General features: G+C 39.5%; 1 long non-coding RNA gene across 5 annotated transcripts in view; it reads left to right on the forward strand.

Moving 5' to 3' along the window:
- LOC148115087 (uncharacterized) overlaps positions 1–13174 on the forward strand; it is a 150981-nt gene that overhangs the window by 38145 nt on the left and 99662 nt on the right. For 3 of the 5 annotated variants that reach the window (XR_015732122.1, XR_015732127.1, XR_015732125.1), the window contains exon 2: positions 7469–7551. The exons of 1 other annotated variant lie outside the window; for it this stretch is intronic. This is a non-coding gene — a long non-coding RNA (uncharacterized LOC148115087). Of the gene's footprint in view, positions 1–7468; positions 7552–7787; positions 7939–13174 lie in introns of all 5 variants that reach the window. One more of the 5 variants, XR_015732123.1, reaches the window with a different exon arrangement.

The raw sequence follows: 13174 nt of genomic DNA on the forward strand, positions 1-13174 counted from the left end.
AGGGATGAGACCCGCAACATTCCCTGCCTCCCCGCTCTGATGGGTCAGGTAGATGTTACCGGCAAGGGACAGTCCCTCAGATAACCTGGTCCCAAGCCATGAAGGGCTTTAAAGGTGACAACCGGCACCTTGAATTGCACCTGGAAGCAAATCAGCAGCCAATGCAGTTCCCGCAGGAGAGGTGATACATGTGCACACCAGGGTCTGCACAAAACCATGTGGGGCAACTGGAGTTTCCAGATGCCCTTAAAGGGCAGTCCCATGTAGAGTGTGTTGCAATAGTCAAGACAGGAAGTTACTAGGGCATGAGTGACTGTAAGTAGAGATTTTTGGTCCAGGAAAGGATGTAACTTGCGCACAACCCACAGTTGTGCAAAGGCCCTCCTGGCCACGACTGCCACCTGCTCTTTGAGCAGAAATCGTGAGTCCAGGAGAACCCCCAAATTATGCACTAGTTCTACCCCATCCAAAACCAAAAATGGCAATTCTACTTGAGCCAATGAACAGCAAACCCAGAGCCACTCAGTCTTGCCAGGGTTTAGTTTAACCCGCTGCTCCCCATCCAGCCCCTAACAGCCTCCAGGCACCGCGAGAGGGAGGACACAGCATCACTTAACTCACCATGGACATACAGATGAAATAATCAGCATATTGGTGATACCCCAGTCCATGGTGATGGATGATCTCACCCAGCGGCTTCATATAAATGTTGAACAGGAACGGACAGAGTACTGAGCCCTGCGGAACCCCACAAAGCAGTGGGAAAGGGCTGGATCTCTCCCCTCCTATCAACACTACTGAGAGCGGCCACAGAGGAAGGAAGTGAACCAGGTGTTGTGGCCCCGCCCTCTGAGCCTGTCCCATCGGAGGAAGAAAGCTCCGAGCATGAGGAAGAGGAGTCAGCAGGCCTCCCTCTCCAGGCCCCTCCCCTCTGGCATTGTCTCAGGTGCCGGCTGAGGGAGTGGAGATTAGCAGGGAGACAGGTGGCTCGGATCAGAGTGACGGAGAAACATCATTCCTGGACGCACGCCTCCGAAGGCGTGATAAACAATTGCAGCAGCTTAGGAGGCGTGCTAGGGATTAGAACTGAGTCACTGGACCACACCCCAGAGACTATATAATAGAGGGTAGTGGTCAGTGATCCTTGTGACGAACAAAACTAACCTTGGATAGTCACTAAAGCCTCGTTCGGAATTATAATAATTATTGTTGTCGGACATTTGGAAGCTGAGTATTTTATCTGTCTGTTTTTCTGTGAAAATAAAGGCACTTGGCAGACGGTGTGTCTATCACTGCCAAGTCGGAGATAAAGAAACTGGGTGCATTCCAAAGTGTTTCCTTAACCCTCGGCTGGCTGTGTTTGTGTGTGTGTGTGGACGGGGACAGATCACCAGGATAGCACAAGGCCTCCCATCTCCCGAAGCTGCTCCAGGAGAATATCATGGTCAATGGTATCAAAAGCTGCTGAGAGGTCAAGTAGAGCAAGGATGGACCCCCACCCCACTCCCACCAGAGATAATCCAAAAGTGTGACCAATGTAATTTCTGTTCCAAATCCAGGCCTGAATCCTGATGATAGGGGTTGAGATAATCCATTTCATCCAGAAACCTCTGGAGCTGCTGCACAATCACCTTCTCAACAACCTTCCCCAAAAAGAAAAGATTGGAGACAGGTTGGAAATTATCCAACTGGGTGGAATCCAGTGATGGCTTCTTAAGAAGAGGGTGGACCACAGCCTCCTTAAAGTGCTGGGGCAATGCCCCCTCCTGTAGAGAAGCATTAATCACCACCAGAGTCCACCCCCCATATCACCTCCTGTGAAGCTTTCACAAGCCAGGAGGGACATGGGTCTAAAACACAGGTGGTTGCATGCATACTCCCTAGGATCCTATCCACTTCCTCAGAAGCAACAGGGTCAAACTGTTCCCAAATAACAGGGCAAGAACCTGCCTCATGGGCTTCCACCAGACCAGCAACCATGCCGGCATCTAACTGGGAATGAAGTTGAGCAGTTTTGTCTTCCAGAAAATTCACAAATTCCTTAGCACAGAGAGGTCTACGGTGAGGAGAGATTGCATGGTGCAATCTTATGCAGAGCCTCAGTCACCTTCCTATTCCAAACAGTGACTAAGAGCTCAGCTGGACTGCACAGTAGATCTGCAGTTATAATCTCCAGCTCCTTTTGGAACCCATTCGGGTCCACAGGTTGACGGGGGCAGACCAATCTAATAGGTCCTTTCTCCCTGGGGCTGGGGTGGGGTACAGCTCTTGAGAAACTCATTGCCACCAGACTGTGATCCGACCATGACAAGAGGACCAAGGACAGGTCCACCAGAGATGGAATTCAATCCTGGTGCTACCGGTTTGCTATCGGTAGTGTGTGGGTGTGCACACTCACTTTGTTAGCGTGTGGCGCTTCTGCGCATGTGCAGAGCATTTTTGATGACACTGCTGCTACCGTTTCGCCTGAACCGGGACAAACCGATAGAAACCCACCCCTGCAGGTCCACCAATTCCAGGTCACATACTTTGCAAAGTAGCTCTTAAAGAGAGGGGCTTATATAATTTTATTTACTTGTTTGGATTTCCAACTAGCCCTAGAGCATTTACCAATATACCCATAAAATTGTTATACCATAAAATTATGAACATTATTTGGAAAGTAATAATTATAGCTATACATTTTCATTTACTTTTTTAAAAAAAACCTCAACTTTCGGCACACATGAATGAGGGGTTCAGATACTTCCCACAATGTTGCAAAACAGCAAACACAAATCTGGATTTGAATCTGAAATCTGTCTTTATTAAATATTTATTTATAAATCAAATTATACATTGGCAGTGGACCCCTCTTAGAAGCCTTGTTCTTTTAACAATTGTCATCAAATTTCAGCCACAATTAAAATTGCTTATATAAACTAGGTGGGAAAAGCATGCACTTTGACACTGGCTACTGAAAAAAAAAAATACAATCACAGCAATGTGATTTCAAATACAAGCTAATTCCTGGGTTCCAAATTGGTTCCTATAATTGCCTTTTTGGCATTTAGCAGGTTCTACACTTCCTGATATTGTTTTATATTTCTAACCTAATCATTTCTTTTTAAAAAACAGGAAGTAGCATACTACAAAGCTTCAAGTTTAATGTTTAAATGTTTCTGGATATCTGTTATCCATCTACCAGTTATGACAAAATAAACATACTAAGAGCTATAGTTCTGTACTTTGTTTGTAAAGGTGTCTCTTTGTCCAGTAAAAGAAAAGAAAGAGACAAAATAAGAAGAGATAGTAGGAACATATTAGTCCTCTATATTGGAGACAATCTCATCCATTCATCTTTTTTAAAATTAGGTTTTGTGTGAATAGTCAGGCTGATCACTATGATCACTGCAGCCATTTTATGAATAACAGAATAACAGAAGGGACTTGGTAATCTTCTAGTCCAGACCCCTGCTCAAGCAGGAAATCCTATACTATTTCAGAGATTGGTTGTCTCATCTCTTCTTAAAAGAGAACTTCTAATAAGTTCTCAATGATAGTTATGAGAGTCCTTATGGCAGGACTCCTAGTATGCTCTTAAAGTTCTAAAAAATATATCTACCAGTTCAAAATAATAATAACCTCGTCATCTAGTCAGTACCATTGCTAATCCAGAAAATCTCTTATTACTGCAGCATCTTTAATGGAAATTTCAGATAATTTCAGATAAGTTAGAATCCATAGCCTTTTATTTGTTCTGCTGATGAACAATTGTTAGAAATTTCTTAATGTTGTCTTAAAATCTCCTTTCTTCTATTCTGAGCTTGTTGGTGTAAGCTGTAACTGGAGCAACTGAAACAAATTTGCTCTGTCATCTTTATGACAGTCCTTCAAATATTTGAAAATGGATAGCATGCTGCTTCTTGGTAATCTCTACCCCATGCTAAACATGCTGATATAAAGCTTTAGTTGTATTTCTTCTTCCAGGGCTGAACTCTCACGCATATGAAATATATAAAATAGAGTTGCATAGATACAATAGAATTGTCCTTATGCGCCTTAGTGCTTTAATCTTTGGTGATATAACATGTGAAACTGAGCTTGCATAAATGCATGCATTAATAGAAAGCAGTGTGCTTTGTTCACAGTAAAGTGTTACACTGAATTACTAAAACAAAAAAATACAATTGATCTCCAACAGCAGACGGGGGCATCATCACAAAATATTCTCATATGGCCAAAATAGTTTGCAAAATCAAGATCTGGAAGTGCACTACTGCTACAACTGCAAATGCTACTATAAACATACTTCCAGCCTTTTTGTGCTCTTTTATTATTTTTGCACACAGTCTGTAGGGCATCTAACAAACACAACCCCTATTCATATTTCTAAGTACATATGTGTAACATGTGTGCACATATATCAAACAGGCACGATGAACGATATAGAGAGTTTTGAATGAAGATCAAGGAACACAATAGATGCAATGTATAAAGCTATACTAGATGGATTTAGGGCATATAAATCTGCAATCTTATACTCACACAAGAGGTTATATCTGAGGTAGTCATGTAGAGTTCCTTTTTTAAATTACATTTGTGAGCTACAACATATTTTTTGTTTAAAAAAAGAATGACAATTTAAGGTACTTAGATTTAGCAGCAGTATGCTTTAAAAACAAGGAAAATCCTAGTGATCACATTTGTTATTTAGAATGTGGAGATTTTCTCGTTATTAATTTTTAAAAAACCACCTAGCCTCTGAACAAATGGTAGGTTTTCAGATGAAAATTAATAGACTCTGAAGAGCCAATTAACCATAACTTCTGTCTCTTGGCCCAAGTTTAATGTCTTCATTGGCCATTTGGGTTTGTTCTCCCCGCGCAATCCAGAGATATGGTGTAATCGGGCTAATTTTGGGACAGCTATCGTGCTAATGCAGTCTTTACAATTACGTGACAGACCAGGTGGCAAGACAGCGTTGGCTTTGCTTTGCCAAGGTGCAAAACAAATTCAGCGTTCAATCAACCTGAGAGAAAAAGGACAATTCTCATTTGCATAAACATGTAGCCACGGAAACTGGAGGCACAGAGGTATAAGGAACAGAGACCTATTTTACATGATGTGCATAGAATATTTGACAGTTTAGATTGGAGGCGTCATTGATGTGCGTAGGAATGGTACGGTTGGTTGCCATGGATATGGTTTCCCTACTGGCAGCACAAAGATTGGCAGGGATGGATGCTGGAGAGAAAAAAGATGTGCATACACATACAAACACCTAAATCGCTGCAAGTCCCTGGCATACTCATTCTTTCTTTTGTTGAAAACCTATGTATCTTTTCTATGCTAATGACAGCTCATCTAGCATGCTGTGTAATCTAGCAACATTGATATTTCAATAATAAATCATTCATGTTTAATATGTATTTATACACTCCATAAACATACATAAGGTCTAATTTTATACATACATATTTTCATAATGCACTGACATAGACAGAGATACTGTAGTAAGTGAGCCCTAAATAACACACTTATTTATTTAATTTGTTTCCCTAATTTGCCATATATAACAGTAGCATGCATTCATATGTTTTTTCCCATTTTTAAAAAACACATGTCCATGCTAATATAAGCAACAATCAACAACTATTTACACTAAAGTAATCACGTTAAAGTGTTTATAAAAAAACAAATGTGTTATAGATTGATAATATCCAATGACAATATAATTCTATAAAATACAAGTAGTGTTAAGGAAATAACTTTAACCTTAGATGGATACTATAAAGCAAAACATGCATTAGAGGAGGTTTCTCTAATTCCAACACAATCAATGGATTTAAGCATATTTTGTTGGTGTTCAAAATGAAAAGCTGGTGGAAGCTGCACAGAATTATTCATTTCATTGACATGTGCATAGATTTCGGATGTCCTGATCTATAGCCCAGTTAAAGAAACCTATCTCATAACATATATCATGAAGAAGATAGTAAGTGCATTTCAATGGAGTCATACATTATTTAAAAATAAAAATAAAAGTAACACTTATTAGGATTAGATTCAGAGTTAATAGAGCTTAATCCGATACAAAGTCAAAAGCAAAGTACAGAAAACAAACACCATTCTTGGTAAATCCATGGCTAATAGGTAACTTGTATCTTTTATAAAGCCAACAGTTGTTGCTTTTGACTTACTTCTACATGAACTGAGTGATGGTCATTTCTGTTCATATATCTGTCGTTACTAATGTTTAGTGAGTCTATTAACTGGCTAGTGCCAGAGCTGAGTTAGAACCATATAGCATTTTGTATTTTCCTTAATAAAATGAAATATTAGAGTGAAAGAGTAAAGAATTGTGAATATTTATTAAACAGCAGCACAAAAAAGACTTTTTCACACATTTTCTGATTCTTTCTAGTCTATACAATCTTTTTTCCATGCATAAAATAGTGTTTCTTTAACCTGTCATATCTTGAAGAAGTAGGGCATAATTCTTCCTTAGCAATATAATATCTTAAGCTGTGAGTAGAGTTACAATTCACTTTTGGACATTAATTGGTAAAATCAGAGTTATGAAAAGTGTCTTATCTGTACAGTAAAGACTTGGGCAGCTAAGGTTTTTGCAAAAGCACCCTAGATATCTAATATGTCCTAACTAAGGAAGCTAAACAGAACACATAGTTTGATAAGCCAGTGAAAAGAAGACAGCAACGTTGTCAAAAGTTCAATTCAAAGGTCAAAATAAAGGAATGGAGCATAACCTAGAGGTAAACCAAAATTTAGTAAACCTGAAGACAAGGGAATTCTAGCTACATGCTATTCTCAACAATTGTTTGCTTTCTGTTGAACATTCATAAACAGGAGCTTCCAAATAATTTAACTGAATGCATTAGAAGCTAATGGAGCAAAGAGCACAAAATTAAAAATCACTAATATATCAGTAAACCTTTGCTTCCCAGGAACCTTCCCTTGAAGCTATGCATTTCTTTGCCGTTCTGTATATTGCTCACAGATGTCAGGAAAGGTGTTTGAAATTAAGTATGTGAAAGGAAAGTTCAGAAATGCCCTTAATTCCTGGATGTCGGGGACAATGGGCAAATAAGCCTCCTCTGAAGCCAAGCATTTTTTCCAGCCTTTCTTTTCTTTTCCTTATTCAGATAAGGGTCTAAGGTAGTGATTCTCAACATTTTCTTCACTACAGATCCCCCCCCCCTTTAAATACCTTTTGTGGCCATAGGCCATGGCCACGGATCACCAAGATTTAAGTCAAAATTTAAATCATAACATTTCTTCAAGCCTTCACAGCCCCCCTGTGACAACATTGCAGGTCCCCAGGGATCCACAGACAACTGGTTGAGAATCACTGATCTAAGAGATCTTAGCATAAGCAACAGTAAAGGACATGGAAAACTTATCACAGAAGAAATGATAAGAGTTGGGATTTTTCATGCTTTTGAACCAACCTTTCTTTTCTATGCAGCAATTCAGTGTAAAACGTCAACAGAGGCCTTACTAACTGCCATTGAAATGCATCTAGAAAAGAGGAATGTGCTACTACTCAAGGTAATTTGTACCCTTGTCCAGTTGCTTTTGCTACACTAGAATAATAGAAGCTACAATGAAAAAGTCAATGAAAAAATATTCTCCCGAAGTTACTTTTATGTCCTAATCTTCTCAACCCAATGGCCCTAACCTCCTGCAACCAAAATAATCATTATTAACTCTCTCCAAGCAGACAGAACAGGAAAACTATAGGAAAAAGTAGCATTGCATACTGAACCCTTCTTTTTTCCATATAGATCACAGTGCAGTGCAGTGCAGTGGCTGACAATGAAAATTATACATAGCAGAATTCCTAGTGAAAACTAAACATGGATCAGCAGAACAACAACATAAAAGCAGTAAGATCCTAGGTTCATCCTTGGCATCTCAAGCTAAAAGGTTTTCATGGTAAATAATGGAAATAATTTCTGTTTGAGACTATGGAAAGTTATTGTAAGTCAAACAACAATACACATCTAGATGGGCAAAATCTGCTCTGGTATTATAAGCAAGATAAGCAAAATTCCTTCTGTAGAGACCAGTGTAGGAATTTTTATTCTTCCCAAAGTTATGAATTTGGGGGTGGGGGTAGAGGTGGAAGGACTAAATTCTCCCAATGTTTTCCCATTTTCCCTTTTCACAATTCTAGTTGCCAAAAGCTAGTTGTTTCTTTATATACCTTGTACAGGATTTAAAATCTAAGAGGTGTGGGGAGGAGCATGTGAGTGTCTCAATAAACCAGCATGCTGTGACCAAATTCCTAATTCCATAGGAACCCAGCAGGAATGTCCTCAGCCTGTTGGATAACCAGCTCCAATATTTCAAGCTGTGAGCATAATTCTTAGCCTTCAGAAAAGAAATTCTGCAAAACTCTGCTACTCATGGGCAAGCATATGCTTGCCTGAATTGCCATTTATTATCATGCAGAGTTCGAGCAATCGTTCTCATTTTGGGAACAGCATAAATATGAACTGACTTGTAGAAAGTCAGTCCTGGACTTTCATTTAAATATTAGGATCCTCTTTATCCTTCAAATTATATTAAGTAAAATTATATTAAGTGAAATTATACCTGGATTCCGCAGAGCCTCTGGGTTGATTAATACCATATTAACCACGTCCAATTCACATGCAACGTCATCATTTGGATGAGGAAGCAAAAAGTAGATGCCTTCCCACATGGCACTGGATCCTAGTTAAGTCCAGATTTAAACCTAGTTTACTTTAATACATTGTTGTTTATTCAACACAAACCACATTACTAATAGGATCATGCATGCTTTGACAGTGATTTAGAAGAAAATTCAGCATCTATTCAATGCAGCTTGCATATCATCTCCTACTATTCATGGCAATATCTAGGTATTTAGAGAGAAAGTGTGTGTGTGTATTTGTGTGTCTGTGTCTGTGTATGAAAGAAAGAGAGAGATTTCTGTGTAATCCTAAGCACTTTAAGGATAGATGATGATGATGATGATGATGATGATGATGATGATGATGATGATGATAGATACCCGTGTTTCCCTGAAAATAAGACCCTGTCTTATATTTTTTGCCACCAAAAAAAGGCACCAGGTCTTATTTTGGGGGAGATGTCATCCACTGACTCCCCTCACTTGTGTGCATCACCCCCGGCCTCCTTTTCACTGTCAGAGGCCTTCAGGAACTTCTTCTGAGGCCAGCAAGGCTTTCCTGAAGGCCTCTGCAGCCAATATCTGGCTCCAGATCAATCTGGAGCTCTGTTATTGGCTACAGAGGCCTTTAGGAAAGCCTTGCTGGCCTTGCCAGCTGCAGAAGAAATGGGCTGGCAAAGTAGGTGTTGGGGTGTGTGAGGCCTGGCTGCAACTGTCCGAAGGTAAGTAGTATGGCAGTTCTCCCCTATCCCCCCAGTTTAATTTTTACCCATGCACCCTGAAGTGGGCAGGGTCTTAATTAGGGCTTATTTTGGAGGTAGGACTTATATTGGGTGCACATGTAAATATCAAGCTAGGACTTATTTTCGGGGTAGGTCGTATTTTCATGGTAGATATAATGGTAGGTAGATAGGGAGGGAGGGAGGTAGAGAGGGAGGAGAACTTGTGGCTCAGAAGGTTAATTCAACTGCCTAACATGCAGGAAGCCCAAGTTCGAAACCAAGTAAGGGTATGGCTAGCTGATGAAAGCTAAAAAGCTTGAAATAGATCTATACTAGTCTCCCTTTGTTTCTTTATCAGCAAAATGTAAATTTGAGATAGATAGATAGATAGATAGATAGATAGATAGATAGATAGATAGATAGATAGATAGATAGATAGGATATATGATATATATATATCAATATATATAGATAGATAGGATATATGATATATATATATCAATATATATAGATAGGATATATATATATATATATATATATGTAGGTCTTTGGTTATTTGGGTCTTCTCCCACGTAAAATTGGAAGTGTCTTGGCGACGTTTCGACGAAGTCTCATTCGTCATCTTCAGGCTGGTGTTCTCGGCTTCGTGCTTCCAGGAGCAAATATCTATTTGCTCCTGGAAGCACGAAGCCGAGAACACCAGCCTGAAGATGACGAATGAGACTTCGTCGAAACGTCGCCAAGACACTTCCAATTTTACATGGGAGAAGACCCGAATAACCAAAGACCTACATACAAACACCCGCGAAAACCTGAGAAAACATATATATATATATATATATATATATATATACATATACTAAGCTTGACATATTATTATCAATCATTAAGATGATTGCAGCAGCTGGTAGTGTTTTTCCCTATCCCATCTTCTCTCCCACCTCTTACCCAAGTGGAAGAGTTCCTTCACGATCCTTTCCTTAGGATTATTGATTGTGAGAAGCAGGACAGCTGCAAGGTAGTAGAAAACATACTATGCAACAAAGGCAAGAACATCTCACACATACATCTCAGCCATGTTGTAACTAAGAATGCAATCTCAGAATATCCCCTAATATTTCCCTTTCCTTTGGAAGAAAAACAATGAAAAGCAACTTCTTTTCCATCAAATTAAATAAGAATGGTTGGAAAAAATACTATAAAGGTTTTCAACACGCCACTACTTTTTAACATAATAGTGTATTGTGTTAAGCAATACATGTTTGCCCGGGTCCCAATGTCTATGGGCGGGAGGGGGGTGGTTCATATTAGAAAATGGATTGTATTAAATATATTACCTTTCTTTATTCTTTTTAAAGAAAAGCAAGAAACATTTCATCAGGCATAGCAATCATTCTGTAGATTTCTGTGATGTCACGACAATAATCACAAAGAAACTTCTTCATCTTTGCTATCTACAACACATGTTCGATAATTTGTCATTTGCAAGGGTTTCACAGTTTCACTTATTAGGTCAGGCAGGTGTCAAGTTTCCGAAAGATGCAAAGCTTTCAAGTTGCCAGCAGGCTGTATTTGATGATGATGCTATCCGTTCAATCGTGTCTGCAACTTGGCGATTCTATGGACCAGTTCTCAACATATTTGCTGCTCTTCTATGGTTTCTTTCAGTTATTTTTATGCTTTGGCTGGTGTCAGCTTTGATGGTGTCAAGCCACTGTGTTTTTGGTAGCCTCATTTCCTTTTACTGCTGACCATTCAGAGCATAACTGCCTTTTCCAGTGAGTTTCAGCACATGACATGGCCAAATTAAGTAAGGCGGAATTTTGTGATTTTTGCCTTCCAGCAATGTGTCTGGTTTTATACGCTCCAGTACTTGCTTGTTTGTCACTTTTGCTGCCAAGGAATGTGCAGGAGTCTTCTCCAATACCACAGCTTGAAAATAGTTGATATTCCTCCTTTCTAGGTTTTTTTCATAGTCTAGCTTTCAGAACTGTAGGTAGCTATGGGATATATAGAAGCGTGAACTAATCTGCATTTAATTGCCAGTCTGATGTCCTTGCTTTTCCATACTCAGTACATGCTCATCATTTCTGCTTATCCAAATGCGATTCAGCTTTATTTCTGGACTGTATTCACTGCTTTAATCAATCTGTGATCCTAGGAAAATGGATTTTTGCACATGTTTTATCTCTTGTCTGTCAATTGTTATTTTGACATGTCATGAGCTTGGTCTTTTTGATGTTCCAGAAAGGCTAAATTTCTCTCTTTCTGAATACCGTAGAAAGAATATAAGTAGAAGTAGAAGTAGAAGTAGAAGAAGTAGAAGTAGAAAAGAATAGTTTAAGTTTAAGTTTATTTTGTCACTGCACCTCGTACAACAAAATTAAATGCCATCTTCAGTGTACATTATACATAAGAAAACTATAAAAAAACCCCACATTCTTCACATTCTGCACAATTGAATTGAAAACCCCTGATACTGCATTAATAATGCACTATATAGTAGAATTCACCATAGTTACTGCTCTGAGATAGAAGCTGTTTTTCAGCCTACTTGTCCTTGTTTTTATTGTCCTGTACTGTCTGCCAGATGGCAATAGTTCAAAAAAAGGGTGCCCAGGATGAGATGGATCTTTAAGACCATTTTGAACTTTCTTAAGGGAACAGGAGCTATAAAGCTCTTCCAAGGAGGGGACAGGACAACCAATGATCCACTGGGCAGTGATGTTAACTCTCTGGAGTTCTGTCCTATGCAATTAGCAAACTGCAATTAGCAAACCATACACAAGTGCAGTAAGTTAAGATACAGTCTATAGTGCAGCGGTAGAAGGTCACCATCAATTTTTCATTCAGTTGTTGTTTCCTGAGAAGTCTCAGATAGTATAATCTCTGCTGAGCCCTTTTGACCAGTGCTGCAATGTGAGTGCCCCAGGTCAGGTCCTCTTTTATGATAACACCTAGAAACTTAAAACTGGCCACTTGGTCCACTCGGTCTCCATTGATAACCAGGGGCTAGATGTCTGATGTATTCCTTCTACAGTCCACTATAAGCCCCTTGGTCTTATTGGTGTTAAGGACCAAATTATTGTCTCTACACCATGAAAGCAACCGGTCCACATAATCTCGATAGACAGACTCATCTCCCAGGAGATGAGTCCTACCACTGTTGTATCATCTGCAAATTTAATAATAGTATTACTGGCGTGAGTGGGAATGCAGTCATGTACACAAAGAGTATACAGTAAGGGACTTAACACACAAGCCTGTGGTGTACTAGTGTTAAGAATAAGGGCCGAGGAGGTATGATTAGCTAATATGACCCTCTGAGAGCAGCCAGACCAGTGGTGGGTTGCCCCCGGTTGTAAAACTGGCGGGAGGCTCTGCCCACTGACCCTAATGTCATGAGAATGCTTCTGTGCATGTGCAGAAGAGTGCGCGCATGAGCAAAGCAAGCAGACATGTGTAGCCCCATCACAAACAGGTAGTAAAGGTAAGTAGAACCCACTTCTGGGCCAGACAGGAAATCCATAATCCAAAGACACTAGTCTATGTGGAAGAATTGTGTTAAATGCAGAACTAAAATCTACAAAAAGCATCCTCACATAATCTCACCGCTGTTCCAGATGAGTCAGAGCAGAGAATAGAATAGAATAGAATAGAATAGAATAGAATAGAATAGAATAGAATAGAATAGAATAACAGAGTTGGAAGGGATCTTTGAGGTCTTCTAATCCAACCTCCTGTTCAGGCAAGAAACTGTATACCATTTCAGAGAAATGGTTGTCTGATC

The sequence above is a fragment of the Pantherophis guttatus genome, chromosome 2 (genome assembly GCF_059756535.1).
Source record: "Pantherophis guttatus breed Tessera chromosome 2, ASM5975653v1, whole genome shotgun sequence".
NCBI lineage: Eukaryota > Metazoa > Chordata > Lepidosauria > Squamata > Colubridae > Pantherophis > Pantherophis guttatus.